The sequence below is a fragment of the Mesocricetus auratus genome, unplaced genomic scaffold (assembly GCF_017639785.1).
Source record: "Mesocricetus auratus isolate SY011 unplaced genomic scaffold, BCM_Maur_2.0 Super-Scaffold_100003, whole genome shotgun sequence".
Lineage (NCBI taxonomy): Eukaryota > Metazoa > Chordata > Mammalia > Rodentia > Cricetidae > Mesocricetus > Mesocricetus auratus.
This window is the reverse complement of record NW_024429188.1, coordinates 41,331,537-41,350,943: the sequence shown is the minus strand read 5'-3', so window position 1 is coordinate 41,350,943 and position 19,407 is coordinate 41,331,537. Positions and strand designations below refer to the sequence as shown.

The 19,407-nt window shown below is 50.9% G+C and overlaps 1 non-coding gene and 1 pseudogene across 1 annotated transcript; both read right to left on the bottom strand.

Annotated features, from left to right (window-relative positions):
* Positions 1 to 3,715: 3,715 nt before the first annotated feature.
* LOC101831077 lies at positions 3,716 to 18,085 on the bottom strand (annotated as a pseudogene).
* Positions 5,058 to 5,183, bottom strand: LOC121140110. Its single transcript, XR_005876941.1, has one exon. It is a non-coding gene; the product is annotated as a small nucleolar RNA SNORA11 (small nucleolar RNA).
* Positions 18,086 to 19,407: the final 1,322 nt, after the last annotated feature.

The following is a 19,407-nucleotide window of genomic DNA, read 5'->3' as shown; positions in this document are numbered from 1 at the left end:
AAATGAAAATGCACCCACAGTCTATGAGAAAGTCTCTGCAACACTAACTGGCAATCTAACAGTAAACGGATAGGCCATTTGAACCTGCCTCCATGGCAACCTGAGAAAAGATTCCCATGAGGCCAGCCAGGAGCAGAGTCTGGGGTCAAGCTCACTAAGGCCCTGGCAGAGCTGGGTCAGCGATGTCTGGCAGGCCCCGCTCTCCTCTGGTTTTGGTTTTCTCCTTTCAGTCCTGAAGGCAGGCAGGAACAGAGGGCATTCGTGAGGATGAAATGGGATTAGGCACCCTGTCCTTAGGTGGGTGGGGCTGGGGGATGTGGGGTTGAGGACAGCATGTGGAGCATGGGTGGGGGTGGGGTTGTCTGCTGGACCCTGTGAGTTCCTCCATGGCGACAGCAACCTGCTGCATGGTCCAGAGCAGGCGCCGTGTCCTCAGAGGATTCCAGGCTTGAGTGCTTACACTGGCTGTGGGTCATCAGACACAGTGGCCTCCCTCTTGTAGCCTCTGCTTCCTCGTCTACAGGATGGGGAAAGGATCTCTCCCCTCTCTGCAGTGCAGACAAATGAAACACAGGTCAGACCATGAACTGCGTGAGAGTGGCCAAATAAACGTTCTTCGCGGCCAGGGAGCACTGGGATCCTTTGCTTCCTTCTATTTCAAAGTGGAGGAGGTGTCCGAGGGAGCAGGCCGGGGTGGAGGAAGAAGCTGTGTGGGAGCTGTCAGACATCCTAGCTACTGCTGCCTCAGACCCAGCACATCCAGAGGTCTGAGAAAACACTGCCAGTCAGAACCTGGTGCCATGTGGCGGCTAAGGGCATCAGGTGTGTGGGAGCCCTCTGTCTCCTGTGGATGTTGAGAGTGAGGAGCTGAGGCCTCCAGGTGCCCTGTGTGGCCTTCCTATGGGACCCAGTGTCCTAGTCAGGGTTTCTGGTGCTGTCATAAACACCATGAACACAAGCAACCTGAGGAGGGGATGGTTTATTTCGTCTCAGTTTGTAGTGCATCTTCCAAGGATCTCATGGGAGGAAGCTGGAGGCATGGAGGCCGCTTGCTCTCCATGGCTTGTCCAGCCCGCCTTCTCATGGCACTCAGGACCACCAGCAGCCCAACCTGCCAGCCTTTCTCTGGGTTACCAAAGCCCAGCCAACATCTTTTAATAGCCATGGGTGACCTACACTCCTGCAGTGTCGGGAAGCAGGGACAGAATTTACTGTTATCCGTGGTTTAACATAGCAGATAGTCAAGCTCTGGTAGTTCTTGGCAAGTCCAGAAGGCTCCAGGGAAGCCCATGGACAGCACAATGATGTCGGTCCTAGGGAAGTGGCCTTTCAATGGTAACACAGAGTTGATCCCTAAGGTTTGGGTGCCACACTGAGCAGAACCTGGTAGAGCAACCTAGGGTGAGGCTGAGTGTCTCCGTCTGAGTCCTGGGTGTGAAACATAACCTTACATCTCCTAGATGAGTCTTGCTCATTTGGGACAGATATTGTGATATGGGTGTTCTGTCATTATATGCCTGGGGGAAAGGGACAGCCAGACACACTGTCTCCTCCCATAGCCTTCTGGTTTTAACAAAGTTCAGAGCCCTTTGAACTTGAGCCCTGTGAACACAAGGTCTAGCCTGGAGCTCCTGCCTGCTCTCCCGGGTGACAGTCAGATCCAGGCCCAGCATCTGGGCCTATCGTTGCTAGAGTCTGAATCTAAGCCCTGTAGGTAAGCACGTCTACGTTCCCACCTCCACCTCCTTTACATTACTGCAGGTAAGCAGCAAGCAGTCTGCTCCCCTGGAGTCCCAGAGCTGAGACTCAGGCTCCCCATCCAGGGCTCCTAAGTCCAAGCCCCATTAGTGTCTCAGTCCCAGTCTGTGCTTAGAACTGGGCCCTTCCACATCAACTATTAATCAAAATACCCACACATATTTTCACATAAGACTTTCCCAGCAGTTATTCTGTTGATGAATTTTCTCAAGTTAGGTTCCCTCTTCTCCAATGACTCGTGGTGGTGGCTTTTCTGGGTTGGCATTCACTCTTCCCAAATAACTCTAGCTTGTCTCAAGTTGACATAAAGCTAGCCAGCCTGTCCACTGTTTGAACAATTGCCAAGGCTATCTCACTCCATTTCTAAATCTGCCTTGCCTACTATCAGCACCACCCCCTGTCAAGTAGTAGCAGGTATGGATCCCTGGTTTTGCTTTGGAAAGGGTCCTGGGAGGAAGATGGGCAGCAGCACCCAGGAAGGTGTGTTACAGCCTCTTGGGGCTGTTTCTTCTTCCCTTCCACATGTGATGTCCTATGTCAAGCACCCTGTGCACATCTGGCTCGTGGTCCATGCCCTTGTCCTGATGCCAGGGAAGACATGGGCCAGTGCTTTTCATGAATGATTCAGGAGATCATAGCCCTCATGGATACAATAAAAACATCTGGCCTAGGGTCTCAGACACCCCTCATGCCTTTCACAGTCCCAAACAGAGGTGGGGACACTGAAAGGAAAGTTTCCATTTCTGTGTGTGAGAGTCTCACCACGTGTGTATACCACTTAAAAGTTGCAAATCAGTGATTGTCATGTGGCCAAATGTCATGCCTAACACCAAAGAAACAGCACAGGTCACCAAGGTAGACTTCCCCCCAACCTCAAAGTCTGTTGCAAAAAACACATCTGGGTCCTAGGTGCTGTACCTATGCAACCCCCCCAGTCTAAAGGGCTTTGGTATACTGCTCTCCTTTCACCGTCTTGGAATTCTTAACCATATTTTTGTCAACAGACCTGAGTTTCACTTTTCACTAGGCCTTGCAATTTATGCAGACACTCCAAGTCACAATCCCGGTGTAGTTTCCATGGTGGGGCCTTCTTCTTGGGTGGAAGAAGCACTGTGGAGGCAGGGACCCTTGAACTACTGTCTCCCTCATGGGCCTCTGTCCAGCTTGGCTGTGGACTTTTTTGGGACAGTCCAGGAATCTCAACATTGTCCCTGCTTGCCACTGAACCTCTCCCAGGAGATCAGTCTGTCTCTTCCCTCACTGCCTTGTACCTGGGAAATTTGCTTCTCTATACCCATCCTTGGCAGATATCACTTATCCCTTAAGATACCAGTCTGGCTTTGGCCTTAACAGGAGATACCAGCTTCCAGGGAAGAGCATCAGAGCTCCTTGCCACATCAAAATCGGGCTGGGAATGTGTGCAGAAAGCTTTGTTCTCATATTTTTCTTTGTCTGCAATATCCAGCCCTCTTAGTGACTCCAGGAGGATACCATGGTTATGAGGCTAGTCTCATTTGTCTTAAGACCCTGGTCCATCTAGGAAATCTTGAATTATTATCAGAGTGATGAGTGAAAGCTGTCAGAACCTTGTATCCACAAAGACAGCAGTATGCGGGGGCAAGTAGGTTTTGTGGATGAGTGCTTGTGCATTCTATCCCTGGAGAAAAGGTAGTGGTCCCAACCTCCAGCCCTCCGTGCCATTTTTTCCCTTCATGTTCTTGCCAGTGCTTCAGAGCAATCGTTGTGTGCTTTCATCTAGACTTCTCCTTGAGCTTAAAACCTCCATACCACACGCCACTCTACACACACCCAAGGTCCTTTGTCATCACAGAGTCCATTGATTCTGGGTGGTCTGTACAAGTTCCCTAGTCAGAAGCTCAGTCATTCACTGGCCTCCTAGGTAAAGGAAGACATCCACATTAATTTTGCAACTTTAATGTAACACTGATATCAAGAACACAAACACACAAGAAAAACACAAAGAGCAAAAATAGCCTTCCTCACACATGACCTCTGACTCGCAGGAACTCTGAGTGACACAGTGTAGCTGGTTATGGAAGAGGGCTTCATGTCCCCAATGTTTCCAGGAACACAGGGAGGAAAGAGAAGGACAGACTGAACCCATAGCAACAAGGGAGAGACACAAATAATGAAACAATTATGCTTCCCCACCATCAGGGCCACCCTTCACCAGACCTCCCCCAACATCTCTCAGCTGCTTCTCGGCCCTTCCTTAGAGAATCATGTCCCTTTGATGATATAGGAGAAGCGGGTGCTACGTCTGGTGGTATCTCTGGTCCAGATGGTGGAGCAGGTGCTGGAACTATCTAGGATGCTGGTGTCTGCTCCACCTTTGGTACTGCTGCTGACACCAGCTCTCCGTATGGCTCTCCCATTGGCACCATTGCTGTTTAGGATGCACCTAATGATACCTGGTCCAGAATGCAAAAGGGATCCTGGCCCAAGCATCACCCAAATCTCTACCTTCACTCCAGGTCAGCAGCTCTGCCTGAATGTTGTCCCAGCTCAATGGTCCAATCAAAATTTCATCCCCGATATTCGTCTGGGTCCTCATCTGGACCTGACATGTTTCTTGGTCATATCCACATCTATATTCTGGAAAGCATCATCACTACCTCCAAGAAATGAGCCTTTCATGCCCAGGGATCCTGATTCTAGTACTGATGTGGGAAACAGAAGTTTAAAGACAGGGCATCCCACATTCAGGGAGTACCTGCTGGCTGCCACACTCTCCTATGTTAGGCACAATGGCAAAAAAAGCCAATACCTGGAATCAAATTCCTACTGTTTTATGCCAGGGCTGGAAATCCTTCTGCCCCCAGAACACATAGACTGACATCTATGAATTTCTGGCTAAATTACTCATGAACCTCTGAGAGCTCCCTTTGTGATAGGGTCACTGCGTAAGACCTCAGCCAAGGACCAAACAAGACACAGAAGGTCTCCTGTACATGTACAATGTGTCTCGGGACCCTCATCTTGCTGGTCTCATAGCAGGCTGGGAGACTGCAGAGGAACTCATACTCTGATCAGGTGCTGTTGGGGATATGCTGCTATTCCAGATAACACTGGAATAAGAAGAAAATATCCTCTTCTTCAAGTGAAGCAGATCTGTTGCTGACCCAATGAGTTCCAGGAGACCCTCTCCTAGCCCAGTGATGTGCCTCGGCTTGCAGAAGGGGGTCTGTACTGCCTCTCCCAGCCCTGACTCACTCTTCCACCACGCCAGCATTCAAGAGTAAGAGCTTCATGACTATGCCTGTAGTCCAACTCAGAATCTGCGTAAGCTATTTGCTCACGGCAAGGCCACAGTTTTGCTTCTTATCACAGTGGCTCCAGATTTCTGTAGAATGTGTTGTAAACAGAGGAGTCATTCTTTAAGCCCTTTGCTCCGAGCACACCCAGGTGCAAGGGTCCCTGGCCAAGCCACACAATGACTAGAAAGGAAGAAATCAGCGCTCTTAAATCCCTGTGTTTCTCTGTGTGTACACAAGCACCCGTGACGGTGTGACTCTGTGCATTATGGCACGTATACACACTTGCCTGTGTCTGCACTTGCACATTCTCTAAGGACCAAAGAAAGGGTGCGCCCTGACGTTTTTGACTATGGAACATGCTCAGGGTCTTCTGATCTCAGAGCCCAAGTCTTCTGAGATGTAAGATAGGGGAATTTTGTGTGTGAGTATGCAGGGTAATGCTTAGTAATATGGTGGTCCTACCACACTCTGCCCTTGCAGTGTTCTCGGTCCATGAGTGCTCCATTTCCCCCCAAGAATGCCTCTGAATCCCCTCTTCCCATATACCAGCTGTAGTGCTTTGAATGAAAATGACTCCCATAGGCTCATAGAGAGTGGCACTATTATGAGGTGTGGCTTTGTTGGCGTATGTGTGGTCTTGGTGGAGGAAGGGCGTCACGGGGGGGGGGCTTTGAGGTTTCAGAAGCTCAAGCGAGACCCAGTGGTTCACACTTTCTTCCTGATGCCTGTGGATTCAGATATGAAATCCTCAGCTTCCTCTCTAGCGCCTGCATATCACCGTGCTCCCCACCACGGCGATAATGGACTAAACTTCTGAGACTGTCAGCCAGCCCCAATTAAATGCTTTCCTTTATAAGAGTTGCCCTGGTCATGGTGTCTCTACACAGAAATAGAAACCCTAAGGGAGACACCAGTATATTTGATCACCATGTATGTCCACACCAGAGGCCAGAGTTCCTCTACTTTCCACTTTGGGCTAGGGAATGGCCTTCCCCACCTGACCAGCACCAAGGATCCCACATGAGTGAAACTTGCTCGCAACCCTTACTTCTGCTTTACAAAACCATCGGTGATTTTTTTTTCAGATCACAAAGAAATGAGTACTTCATTCTGAGGGCAAGTGAAGACACGCATGACTGGTGGTGGTGACGGTGACAGACGTGTACAGGAGCACTCCCTGCAGGAGCACTCCCCAACAAAAGGCCACACCTTCATAGCAGATGCCACATGAACACTAGTCCCAGACACCTGACAGAAAGGATGGCCACTGTCCCGGGTCTCACTGTCTGAGATCTCTTCTGTTTGAGCTGTGAGGGAGCTGCAGTTCCAGACAGCTTCCCATCTGCTGTGGTAAGACCTATCCGCTGTCTTCCCAGCTCAGGGCACTAGAGTCCTATCTCAGGCTAACCCAGTCCTGGAACCTCTTCTGAGAGGGCTGAGGCACAGGAACTGATTTCATCTTGTGGAGTGCCTCCCTGAGCACAGCTGCAAAGGAATTTGGGGACCAAGGCTTTGATACACATGGATGACCGGGTGGGCAGAATCCCATCAACAGGGTGAGGGCTCACTTTTGCCGCCTCAGTTGCCATTCATGAAAATGATGCCCAAAATCACCAAGAGGAAACTGGGCCAGGAGTGTCGTTGGTTCTACCAAGGAGGAACAGTGGCATGATCTGGAGGCTGCTTCCCCCACACTGTAGCTAGTTCTCCAATAGCCTCTTTCAACAGAAGGACAATTCTTCCCGCCATATGACAGGCTCTCTTCCCCATCTGAGACAATTCATAGCCCCCCAATCTGGGACTGAATTGCCTCATCCCTAATAGGGGCAAGGTGATCCTCTCTTCCCTGGGTTCTGCACAGTGTGAGGTAAGGCAGGGAACAGGACTGGGAGCAGAAGCTTGGCAGAAGGCTAGAGGGTGTACAAATACATATGTGGGGTTGGCTAGTCTGATCTGTTTCAAGATCTACATGCAAGCATCTCCATGAAGGACTAACCTGTCAGTCCCAGACCAAGGAGCAAGCTACTTTTCACCCAGGCTGTGTGTGTAGGTGTGTACCAATATAGGTGTATGCATGCAAAACCCCCAAAGCAGACAGGCCTGGGCCAGCATGCTTCCTTCCCCCCTGCAGCTGCAGTGTGCTGTTCCTTGAGAGTGACAGTCTTACTGGGCACTTGAGTCCTGCACTAATGTTTCCCTGAGAGCATACGGGCATGCCCAGGGCAGGGCTGCGGCGGAAGAATCTCTCCTGTAGAAAATAACGGATGTTCTTCCTTGTCTATTTCCTTCAGGTGGATACCAAAGTTCTACCTGCAGAGAAGTCAGTGAACTCAAACTCTATGCTCAAACTCTAATGCACACAGTCAAGCCCTGGTCGGGGAATTTCCTTGACTCTCAGGAGTCCACACCTGTGTGAGACTGCAAGAGCCAATGGGACAGGCAGGGACTATGGTCAGCATCCACCTTAGGAGATAGACTCTCAGAGGACAGGACAGAGATACTAGGACAGAGGACATGTGTCCCACTACACTGCTGGTATACTAGAAGCTCAAGCAGTGGTAGGCTAAAGGAAGCTTCTAGAGCAATCAAGAGGGGAAGTTGTACTTGATGGCCCACAGACTGCCTGGGGGTTCTTATAGCTTGAAGTTTCTCCCTTCATCTCCCCCTTTTCTAGCGTGTAGGTTCTCTTGCAATGACCTTGGGCAAGTGTTAATCATATTCCCTGATGTCAGCCTGCAGCATGTTTGCAGGATACGGTGGGGGATGCTTGGCAAACACACCCTTTAGCCGTTCCAGCTGAAGGCAGCCATTCCGAGGAGCGTGCTGGGACCAGAGAAACCACTACAGCATGAGCAGAGGGGAACAAAAGCAAAGAGATGTTCACATAGGTGCAGACTCCCCACCTGCCTACCTGATAGGTGCCTCCTTGTAGTCATGAATCATCAGGTATTTCACTAACTTACTTGCCTGGAGCAAGAGGAGCAACACCAGAGGAAATCAAGGCATGGGTAGCTACAGAGTGCTAGTCCATGAGGGAGGAGAGAAAAGAGACTGGACAGATAGACTTCTTACTCTCTTTTGCAAAAGGGTCATGGTGCTCAGTCTGGCACAACACTTGCCCCAATGTATCTGCAAAGTTGGGGCCACTGAGCTAGGTGCTAACTGAGCCCAAGATGTCAATGGGGGCTGAGGTACCGTCCAGGTGTAGGGGACCATAGCAGGATCTCTTTCCTCTTCGTTGCTCTCGTATTCTTCACCCAGGTGTTTGAACTACATCAGAAATGTCAGACACCTACAGGGCTTCCAGATGCTCTCTTCAAGAGAGTCCCATGCATACTTTACCCATGCAGGCTCTTGGCAGCAAGAAGCATACAAGCAGCCAGACCAGATAATAGAAACTACATGGAGTCACCTAAACATGATAAAAGTGTGTAGTAGAGGGACATGGACACACAAAGGAGAGGAATGAGAAGGGGAGGACTGAGAGGGGACATGAGAAGACAGGAAAGGAGAGGAAGGGACGAGAATGGACAGGAGAAGAGGGGAGAGAAAAGGTAAGAGCGAGAAACTGCGCAAATGACAGGGATGTCTCGCTTTCTTGGTCCTCTTGTCTTCTATCCTGAGCCAGGACTCAGCACTGTGCTGGGCAATGGTGGCTGCCCTCAGGCTCTAGGATGCTTATGGCTGTTTGGCCCTTGACAGCAACCGTAGCCACAACATTCTGAGGCTCCACCCATCCTGTCTGATCCAGAGCTTCCCTGGACTTGATGGTCTTGTCTGCTCCCTGGGAGGAAATGGCTGGAGCATTCTAGAAACAACACGGGGGTTCTCTGGCATGGCCTATTGGGCCATGTAGATCTCTCAGAGCAAAGAAGGCCATTCCACTTATAATTGCTGGCCGAGTGAAATCAAAGATACTGTTCTTCTCCAGGAAGGCTTCACTTTCTCCCTGAGTTGGTCTCAAGCTTCTTCAGCATTGGAGCATTCTGGTTACTCATAGGAGCTTGCCCCAGACATACTGAGGGCTCCAAGAAGGAAAGAGTTCTGTCTGAAAGTGAGAGAGAGGCACGACCTCTGGTGAAGTGAGGGGGCAGCCTTCATCAGGGAGACAGCTAAGCAGGACATCGGCAGGACAGGAAGCTGTGTGAGGAGCTGGTCTGTCAGTGACAAAGTCTTGGCTAAGGTCATCACAGAGGGGACACCATGATGAAAAGGAAGTGTAGAGGGAGCTTCTGGATGACTAGATTTGACTAATATTTGAGCTGGAGGCACCTACATGGAATGCACAGAGAGAGGAGGGTGGGCATGAAATTGAGAGGCAGGGGCTGGAAGACAGCATATGCACACACGCACACACAGTCACAGAAGCACATGCACGCACAATGGATCAGGGTTCAGACAACAGGGGAAAGGGGCAGCTCTGAAAAAGTCTATCTCAAGGAGCTACTTTGACCAAAACCAGGAGGAGATGTGTGGAGCTGGTGCAGGGGTGGTGAGAGGGCGAGGGGAGGACTCTACTGATTCCAGCCTAAGCAGAGACTGGGACTGAGACACTAATGGGGCTTGGACTTAGGAGCCCTGGATGGGGAGCCTGAGTCTCAGCTCTGGGACTCCAGGGGAGCAGACTGCTTGCTGCTTACCTGCAGTAATGTAAAGGAGGTGGAGGTGGGAACGTAGACGTGCTTACCTACAGGGCTTAGATTCAGACTCTAGCAACGATAGGCCCAGATGCTGGGCCTGGATCTGACTGTCACCCGGGAGAGCAGGCAGGAGCTCCAGGCTAGACCTTGTGTTCACAGGGCTCAAGTTCAAAGGGCTCTGAACTTTGTTAAAACCAGAAGGCTATGGGAGGAGACAGTGTGTCTGGCTGTCCCTTTCCCCCAGGCATATAATGACAGAACACCCATATCACAATATCTGTCCCAAATGAGCAAGACTCATCTAGGAGATGTAAGGTTATGTTTCACACCCAGGACTCAGACGGAGACACTCAGCCTCACCCTAGGTTGCTCTACCAGGTTCTGCTCAGTGTGGCACCCAAACCTTAGGGATCAACTCTGTGTTACCATTGAAAGGCCACTTCCCTAGGACTGACATCATTGTGCTGTCCATGGGCTTCCCTGGAGCCTTCTGGACTTGCCAAGAACTACCAGAGCTTGACTATCTGCTATGTTAAACCACGGATAACAGTAAATTCTGTCCCTGCTTCCCGACACTGCAGGAGTGTAGGTCACCCATGGCTATTAAAAGATGTTGGCTGGGCTTTGGTAACCCAGAGAAAGGCTGGCAGGTTGGGCTGCTGGTGGTCCTGAGTGCCATGAGAAGGCGGGCTGGACAAGCCATGGAGAGCAAGCGGCCTCCATGCCTCCAGCTTCCTCCCATGAGATCCTTGGAAGATGCACTACAAACTGAGACGAAATAAACCATCCCCTCCTCAGGTTGCTTGTGTTCATGGTGTTTATGACAGCACCAGAAACCCTGACTAGGACACTGGGTCCCATAGGAAGGCCACACAGGGCACCTGGAGGCCTCAGCTCCTCACTCTCAACATCCACAGGAGACAGAGGGCTCCCACACACCTGATGCCCTTAGCCGCCACATGGCACCAGGTTCTGACTGGCAGTGTTTTCTCAGACCTCTGGATGTGCTGGGTCTGAGGCAGCAGTAGCTAGGATGTCTGACAGCTCCCACACAGCTTCTTCCTCCACCCCGGCCTGCTCCCTCGGACACCTCCTCCACTTTGAAATAGAAGGAAGCAAAGGATCCCAGTGCTCCCTGGCCGCGAAGAACGTTTATTTGGCCACTCTCACGCAGTTCATGGTCTGACCTGTGTTTCATTTGTCTGCACTGCAGAGAGGGGGAGAGATCCTTTCCCCCATCCTGTAGACGAGGAAGCAGAGGCTACAAGAGGGAGGCCACTGTGTCTGATGACCCACAGCCAGTGTAAGCACTCAAGCCTGGAATCCTCTGAGGACACGGCGCCTGCTCTGGACCATGCAGCAGGTTGCTGTCGCCATGGAGGAACTCACAGGGTCCAGCAGACAACCCCACCCCCACCCATGCTCCACATGCTGTCCTCAACCCCACATCCCCCAGCCCCACCCACCTAAGGACAGGGTGCCTAATCCCATTTCATCCTCACGAATGCCCTCTGTTCCTGCCTGCCTTCAGGACTGAAAGGAGAAAACCAAAACCAGAGGAGAGCGGGGCCTGCCAGACATCGCTGACCCAGCTCTGCCAGGGCCTTAGTGAGCTTGACCCCAGACTCTGCTCCTGGCTGGCCTCATGGGAATCTTTTCTCAGGTTGCCATGGAGGCAGGTTCAAATGGCCTATCCGTTTACTGTTAGATTGCCAGTTAGTGTTGCAGAGACTTTCTCATAGACTGTGGGTGCATTTTCATTTTGCTGCTGATGAAGAGCAGAGCAGACTTCCCGCCTCAGGTCCAGGCTGGCCCCTTTGTAAGGACCCTGTGACAGCACATTGGGAAGCCCAGGGCAGGGGCACAGGATGCCTCATTCCCTGCCCTGTGTGGCACCTGACAGCTTTCCATGCCTGTTAACAGGGCGCTTTACCCATGTCTGGGCTACACACTGCTCATCCCCTGCTCTGCCAACATGGACAAAACGACAAGTTGCAGGAGACGCCTAACAAATTCCCCACTACTGTACACGGTACCCTCACCTACTGGAAGCTTGTGGTCCAGGCAGTGTCAATGGGATAGATACACTACAAACATACATCCAAGATGGGAGGGCTGCTTCTCTCTCTCTCTCTCTCTCTCTCTCTCTCTCTCTCTCTCTCTCTCTCTCTCTCTCTCTCTCTCTCTCTCTCTCTCCCTCTCTCCCTCCCTCCCTCCCTCCATCCCTCTCTCTCTCCCTCCCTCTCTCCCTCCCTCCCTCCCTCTCTCTCTCTCTCTCTCTCTCTCTCTCTCTCTCTCTCCCTCCCCCTCTTTCTGGCTCTCTCTATCCCTCTCTCTGTCCCTCCCGCCCTCCCTCCCTCCCATTATCTCTCTTCCTGTCTCTCCTCTCTCCCATCTCCCCTACTTCCCTGCCTCCCTCCCTCCTGTTCTCCTTCCCTCCACTCCTGCTATGTGTTGTTAGTCTCAGGGATCGATATATTTCTAGAAATTACTAATTCTTTTAACGGGAACACTTTGCTAAAATCTCTATTCCCAGAGGGCTTTATTTCAAGGACCAGCTCTGCTTTTCTCCCACAGCCCAGTGAATGCATCACACACACACACTCAGCTTCAGTTCCCATGGCAACTGAGGCTCATGATCTAGGGACTAAATATGAGACAAAAGGAAGCAGAGAAGTGCCTGTGTTCTCTGCCCCTCTGCAGTACACAAGCCTCTATTACAGAGAGAAAATAGGACCTTGAGCAGTTCCAACCTGCCCTCCCCATCGCTGCTCGGTGGGGGCAGATAAGAAGGTACAGGGACCTGAGGTGAATTGTGACATCCTCACACCGCAGCAGGGAGCATTGCAGACCTCATCCCTGTGGCCCTCCTACCAGTAGTGGTTTCTACCCCCAGACTATGACAGTCACACCTAGCCTTCTGGCCACTCTCAAACTGCTTCCCCCTTTCCACATCCTACAGCCTCTGTCAAGTTGTTTGGGCTTCCAGTCACCTTTAGGACAAAAACCTCCATCTCAGCCTAGTTTCAGAATTTTCACCCAGAGGCACACTTGAATTCTCTCCAGTGGCGTCATGAGGGACATGAGAAGTGCCTCTGCCCTCCTCTGTGACCTGAGAGACTCTGTGTCCAGCCGAGGGGATCAGTCTGCAAGGCTCTCCCTTCCTGTCAAGCCCTCCTCTAAGGGGCTTTAGAGAGACTCCAGGGAGGTCACTGCTAGTTTCCCCTTGTAGAAAACACACCACCTGCTGGAGGTAGCCCTCCACCCCCCACCCGAGTCTCCTGAGGAGAGGCCGGTGACCTTTGTCTTCTTGCACCATTTCAGAGCCTGGTCAGCATAGCAGAGGCCTGACAGACAGCATGGATTTGCCACAAGGCACTGCACAACTGCTGGGCCAGGTCCCCAGGTTCTCTTCCCTCCAATCGCATTGTTCCTGTGCCTGTGTGGGCATCCACTTGTCCAGCCACATGGCCTTTCCCGGTTTTCAACCGCCACCAGGCACTTCCCCTGGCCTGGATCATCTTGGCTCCCAGAGTCCAAGAAACTCATCTTCATTCTGGTTCAGCCACCTGCATTTATGGCGGCTATGCCCTTCGTGCAAGGGAACTTGCCACCTTCCTGACCTCCAGGGTCATTGTGAGCCATCCAATCAGGATTCACAATGGGTGTTTGCACCCATCCTGTGCACTCCTGAGATCCCATGTACCAGTGACTCCTCCACGGTTCACCCCCACCCAGTGGCTCCAGTTCCAGGTTTCCTTTGGAGAAGATCCCACAGAGGAAGGGAAACCCAGGAAGATGAAGCTTACCTTCTCATTGCTGCTTCTTAAAACCCACACACCCCTAAATACACAACAGCACTCCCCAGAGTTCCAGCTATATGTACTAGACCTCAGCAAACAGTGGGAGGTGACCAGGGTGATTAAAATGACAAGACAAGAAGGGACTGCTATGTCTGTATGTTCCAGGAGGCCAAGAACACGCAGTCATCCTCTGCTCGAGACAAGAATATGAGCCCTCTTTAAACCTGTAATGGTGACCTCTATTAAGTTATCTCTTTTCTTGCTCCTTCTCCATTCTTCCATCGACTTGCTCTTCCTGACCCCTCATGCTCTCCTCCCTCCTCCCCTTCTCTTTCTCCTACCTCCCCCACATCCTTGCCTCTGCTTCCCATTTGCTAAGGAGAACTTGTCCCTTTCCATGGAAGGCCTAACTGTCCCTAGGGAGTTGATGGGTGGTGGCATGGGGAGGGGGTTGTGGGGGCATGGGAGGATGGCAGGGAGAGGGAACTGGGAGTGCTATGTAAAATAAGATTATTAATTTAATAAAAGCTTATATAAAAGAAAGGATGTGAGCCCTCTGGAGAGACTCCATTTTAAGTCATTGTAGGACCACAGCGTCCCTGCTGCTTCCTGAGAATCCCCCCTTCTCCCTCTGCCCAGGTGAAAGACACCCCCAACATTTGGCTGTATTGGAGGACCTCCTCCTTTCTTTTCCATCTACCTTTACCTTCCTCCAGGCAAGGCGTATGCGTACGGACGAGGGACAGAAACACGTTCACCCGGGATCCAGAATTATACTCAGTGAACACATCCTGCCACTCCACCTGTATTAATCATTGCAACCTCAGTCCTCATCTCTACCCGTCTCTGGCTTGACTAAACCTCCATTCTCAGTGTGACCAGATACAGAAATGGGGACTCTCACTCAGCATTTCTTCCTAAGTAGGGTTATAGCTTTAGCACACCAGCTCCCCTAGTTCCTGCAAACTCTTTAAGTCTTTCAAATGTTAATGTTTGTGAGCAATCCCTGTTACCCTTGCACCTTTCCATTCTCCTTCACTGCTGTTTTGTTTTCTCCATCAGCATGCAATCCTTCTCCCTCTCCATTTTCGGTTGGACAGGGCTCTGTCATCTGTTCCTTCTTAAATGTGCTGCCCTCTGTTGCCAAGCCTCTCTGCTAGGTTGGTCAGTTGTCACTGCTTCCCCTCCCCATTTCCCTCTCCCGTGTCTGCATCCCTGGCTGTGCTCCAGGCATCCTTTTCTTCATGAGTGTGGCAGTTTCATAAGGAGCACCCCAGACAGCATTCCTCTGATCACGCTGTCCTCTCATTAGCATGGACTGTGCCCACCACTGCTGGCTCCTGGGTTGCCTGAGCACACCTTCTTGTGCTGCTGTTGCTCCACACAGAAAAAGTCACGTGTGCCTCAAGCAGTGGCTTTGTATTCCCATCTAGTCCTTTCTCACGGCTTTGCCTCTAAGAAAGTGTTTCCCACCGTGAATATTGACTGCTACATCTGTCTCTTCCTACCTCAACCTCTGTGTTTAGTTACCAACACCACCAAGACACAGGATTGCTCAACTGCAACAATGTCTTATGCAAGGGCATACACTTACCTACTTGTAGAACACCACCGGGGTGCCATTTTTAATGACTTATTTTTATTTTTGTATGACTGTTTGCACTCATGAACGCATGTGCATACTTATGTGTGCCTGTAGCATTGGGGGCCAGAAGAGGAGGTCACATGCCCTGATACTGGAGTTACAGATGCTTGTGAGCTGTCTTGTGGTGTTGGGAACAGAACCCGGTCCCATGCAAAAGAAAAAGCTGCTCTTAAACTCTGAGCTGTGCCTCTACCTCCTAGTCAGCTATTGTCAAAAATATTTTTCATATTCATACTTTGTCCATAGTGCATCTCCTGGGGTCAAGTTGGGGGTTATTCGCAGAGATTGTTTGGTGGGTGTCTTTTTTTACATATAATTTCCTTTTCGACTTTTTGGCCACCCACCCCAATTCCACTCATTTCCCAGTCCCTCCATATCAACCCTTCACCCTTTTAGCATCCCCAATAGTAAACGGAACAAAATAAAACTAAACAAAACTCAAACTAAACTCTCACACCGACAATTCCACAGGACTGAGCACATCTTTGTCAGTGCCCAGAGCACCGGGGCCCAGGGGCTGGATGCCCCAGAGACCTAGGATAGCAGAAACACAATTGGGGGAAAACATGTCAGTGTAATGATGTCTAATGATTTTCTGCTATACTTACAGATTGGTGACATCTCCTTATTCTTTTTTAGTGGGAGGCGGGGGTTCAAGACAGGGTTTCTCTATGGCTTTGGAGTCTGTCCTGGAACTAGCTCATGTAGACCAGGCTGGTCTTGAACTCACAGAGATCCACCTGCCTCTGACCCCGCAGTGCTGGGATAAAAGGCATACACCATCCCTGCCTAGCATGTCTCCTTTTTCCACTTTATCACAGCCTCTGCCTTGTTTATATGCATGTCATGTAGTATGCATGAGAAATGTGTTAGGTTTAGTGACTCGTTTTTTAGTGGTTTGGTCCTTTTGTAGTTGCTGGAATTATCTCCATACTCGTTAATTTTCTGTCCGATGGATATGTAGCAAATATTTCACCCATTCAGAATTCTGTCTCTTCACTTTCTCAGTTTGCTTCCTTTTGATGTGGGGAAAGTTGTTAATTCCTCATAATCCTACCCTCCACACATGGAGACCATTTCCTGACCTACTGAACCTTTTAAGAATGTTCTTGGCTATTCCCTTCTCTCTCTCTCTCTCTCTCTCTCTCTCTCTCTCTCTCTCTCTCTCTCTCTCTCTCTCTCTCTCTCTCTCTCTCTCTCTCTCTCTGGTGGAGTTTCTTTTCTATTATTTAAATTTAAATTAGAAACAAGGTTGTTTCACAAGTCAGTTCCAGGTCTCTCCCCTTCTCCCATGCCCTCCCCCAAACCTCCCAATACCCCTTCATTTCCCCAGGGAGGGTGAGGCCCTCCTTGGGGGTGTCTATAGTCTATCCTTTCATTCAGGGCAGGGCCTAGACCCTCCCCCAAGAGCTCAGGGTGGGAGTGCATCTCACATTGTTGGATGGGAGAAACACGAGTGGGAGAAACACGAGTGGGGGAAACCCTGTCAGTGTAATGACGCCTAATGATATTCTGCTATACTTATAGATTGGTGACATCTCCAATAGTCATCGGAGCGGCTTCTTCCAGAAACTGGTGGAAACAGATGTAGAGACCCACAGCCAATTAGGCTGGCCTCTGAGAATCCTGCTGAAGAAGGAAAGGAAAGATCATAGGAGCCAGAAGGGTCAAGGACCTGATAAGAAAACCCACAGAATCAACTAACCTGGGTCGAAGGAGCTCACAGAGACTGAAGTGACAACCAGGCAGCCTGCATGGGTCTGACCTAGGCCCTCTGAATATATGTGACAGTTGTGTAACAGCGGAGCAGGGCCTGTCTCTGACTCTGTTGCCTTGCACAGCCATAATGCAAGGCAAAATGCTAACTCTTACTATGACTTGATATGCTATGTTTCATTGATATCCATGGGAGGCCTGCCCTTTCCTTAATACAAAAGAAGCAGGCGTGGGTGGGGTGGGGAGGAACTGGGAGGGGAAACTCAGGTCTGGATGCAAACGTAGTTAATTAAAATCCTCTTTGCTCCTCCATATTTCCCGCCTCTCCAGCACTTCTTCATTTGTGTCAGTGGCATTGGGAGCCACAGTGTCCTGCAGCACACCCTTTCGTCCTATCAGCTTTACTTGCAAATGTCCATTGCAATGAGTCACGGGTCTGGGTCAAGGCCCCTGGTTTCTGGCACACATTCATCACTGGATCCTCTCTGAAACTCCTCTTGGTTCTCCCGAGGGCTCCTGAGTCATGGACATCCTGTGATTAACTTTACACAGGCCCAGTCCCTCCACACGCTAGCAGGTCATAGATGGGGCAGACGCTAAGGTGGGTCAACTCCAGGCCTGGATGTACACCTGGGTGGTAGTTGAGCTGGTCACACCTGGCCACTGGGACTGCCCCACTCAGGTGCAGGGCAGAGCTACTGTCCTATGCCCATGCCCTTGGGGCTGGCTCTTCCACACCTGTGGTGAGGGGTGAAGCCCTCTCTCCCAAGCGCAGGGGCCAGCTGACCTGTGCCCAGGCCATTGGGACCAGCTCTCTTGTGCCTATGCCATTGGGGACAGCTCTCTTGATGCAGTGTCCAGTGAGAGGCAGGGCCAGCTTCCCCAGTGTCAGAGAAGGACTGGGCCGGCTCAGTCTGGCCCTAGGACTTCATCTTGCATGGTTCTTATGGCCCCCGTAACATGGTAACATGAGCCACAGATTTCAACACTGGCCATAGATGCAAAAAGACCATGGACCCTAACATGGCCCCTTGGCAGCAGTTTGGACATGAATGACACCATTGCATCAGGTGGCAGCATAGGCCACTCAGATCAGCATGGCTCCTGTAGCGGCCCAGCCCTCAGACACCAACAAGACCACAGTTTGCAGCCCAGGTTCTGGGCTTCATTTTGGACTTTGATGGCAACATGGGCCATGGTTTTCAACACAAACCACAGCTGTGATAGGACTATGGACCCAGACATGGTCCTTGCAGTAGCTGGGCCAGGATGTCACCATGGCCCCAGGTTGCTGCACAGGCCACTCAGATCATCAAGGTCCTGGCTGCATTGTGACCCTATGACACCAAGAAGCCCCCAGGTGGTGATCTAGACTCCTGGTATCTACATGGTCTTTGATGGCAACAGGAGCCACGGATACCAATACAGACCTCAGCTGCAGCAGGACCATGCACCCGGATATGGCCCTCAGCTAGAGCTCTGACCCAGATGTCACCAGAGTAGCTGGGCAGCCCACTCAGATCTGTATGACCCCATCTGCAGGATGGTCCTCAGATACCATCAAGACCTCATACGGAGGCCTGGAGTCCGGGCATCTGCATGGACTTTGGCGGCAACTAAAGCCATCCACAGCCATCAACACAGACCCTGGCTGCTGCAGGTCATGGAGCCACACATGGCCCTTGGCAGCAGTTTAGGCCGAGATGCCCGGGGTGACAGTTGTGGTCACCAGATCAGCATGGCTCCTGCGGCAACTGGGCCTCAGGCACCAACATGTCCACAGGTGGTAGCCCAGACCTGGGCATCTGTGCCACCTTGGAGAGCAACATGGGTCATGGATGTTAACACAGACCCAGACATGGCCTTCTGCACCAGCCCATGCCCAGAGGTTACCATGGGCCCGGGTGGCACTGCAGGCCACCCAGGTCAGCATGGCACAGCTGCAGCATGACTCCTGGATACCAACATGACCTGAGGAGGGGGTCCAGACCTATTCACCCCTTCTGAAATGGTGTACAAACATTGCAAATAGCTATGGATCTAATACCTTGTGTGCTCAAATATAAAATGCATCTTAACCATTTTCCTGCCTCATGCATTCTCCCTTCTCTTCATCCGCATTCTTTCCACCTACTAGTCTCCTTATTCTTTTGGGGGGGGGTTCAAACAGGGTGTCTCTGTGACTTTGGAAAGGCTGTCCTGGAAATAGCTCTTTTAGACAGGCTGGCCTCGAACTCACAGAGATCAGCCTGCCTCTGCCTCCCGAGTGCTGGGATTAAAGGCGTGCGCCACCCCTGCCTAGCATGTCTCCTTTTTCCACTTTATCACAGCCTCTGCCTTGTTTATATGCATGTCATGTAGTATGCATGAGAAATGTGTTAGGTTTAGTGACTCATTTTTTCAGTGGTTTGGTCCTTTTGTAGTTGCTGGAATTATCTCTATACTCATTAATTTTCTGTCTGATGGATATGTAGCAAATATTTCACCCATTCAGAATTCTGTCTCTTCACTTTCTCAGTTTGCTTCCTTTTGATGTGGAGAAAGTTGTTAATTCCTCATAATCTCAC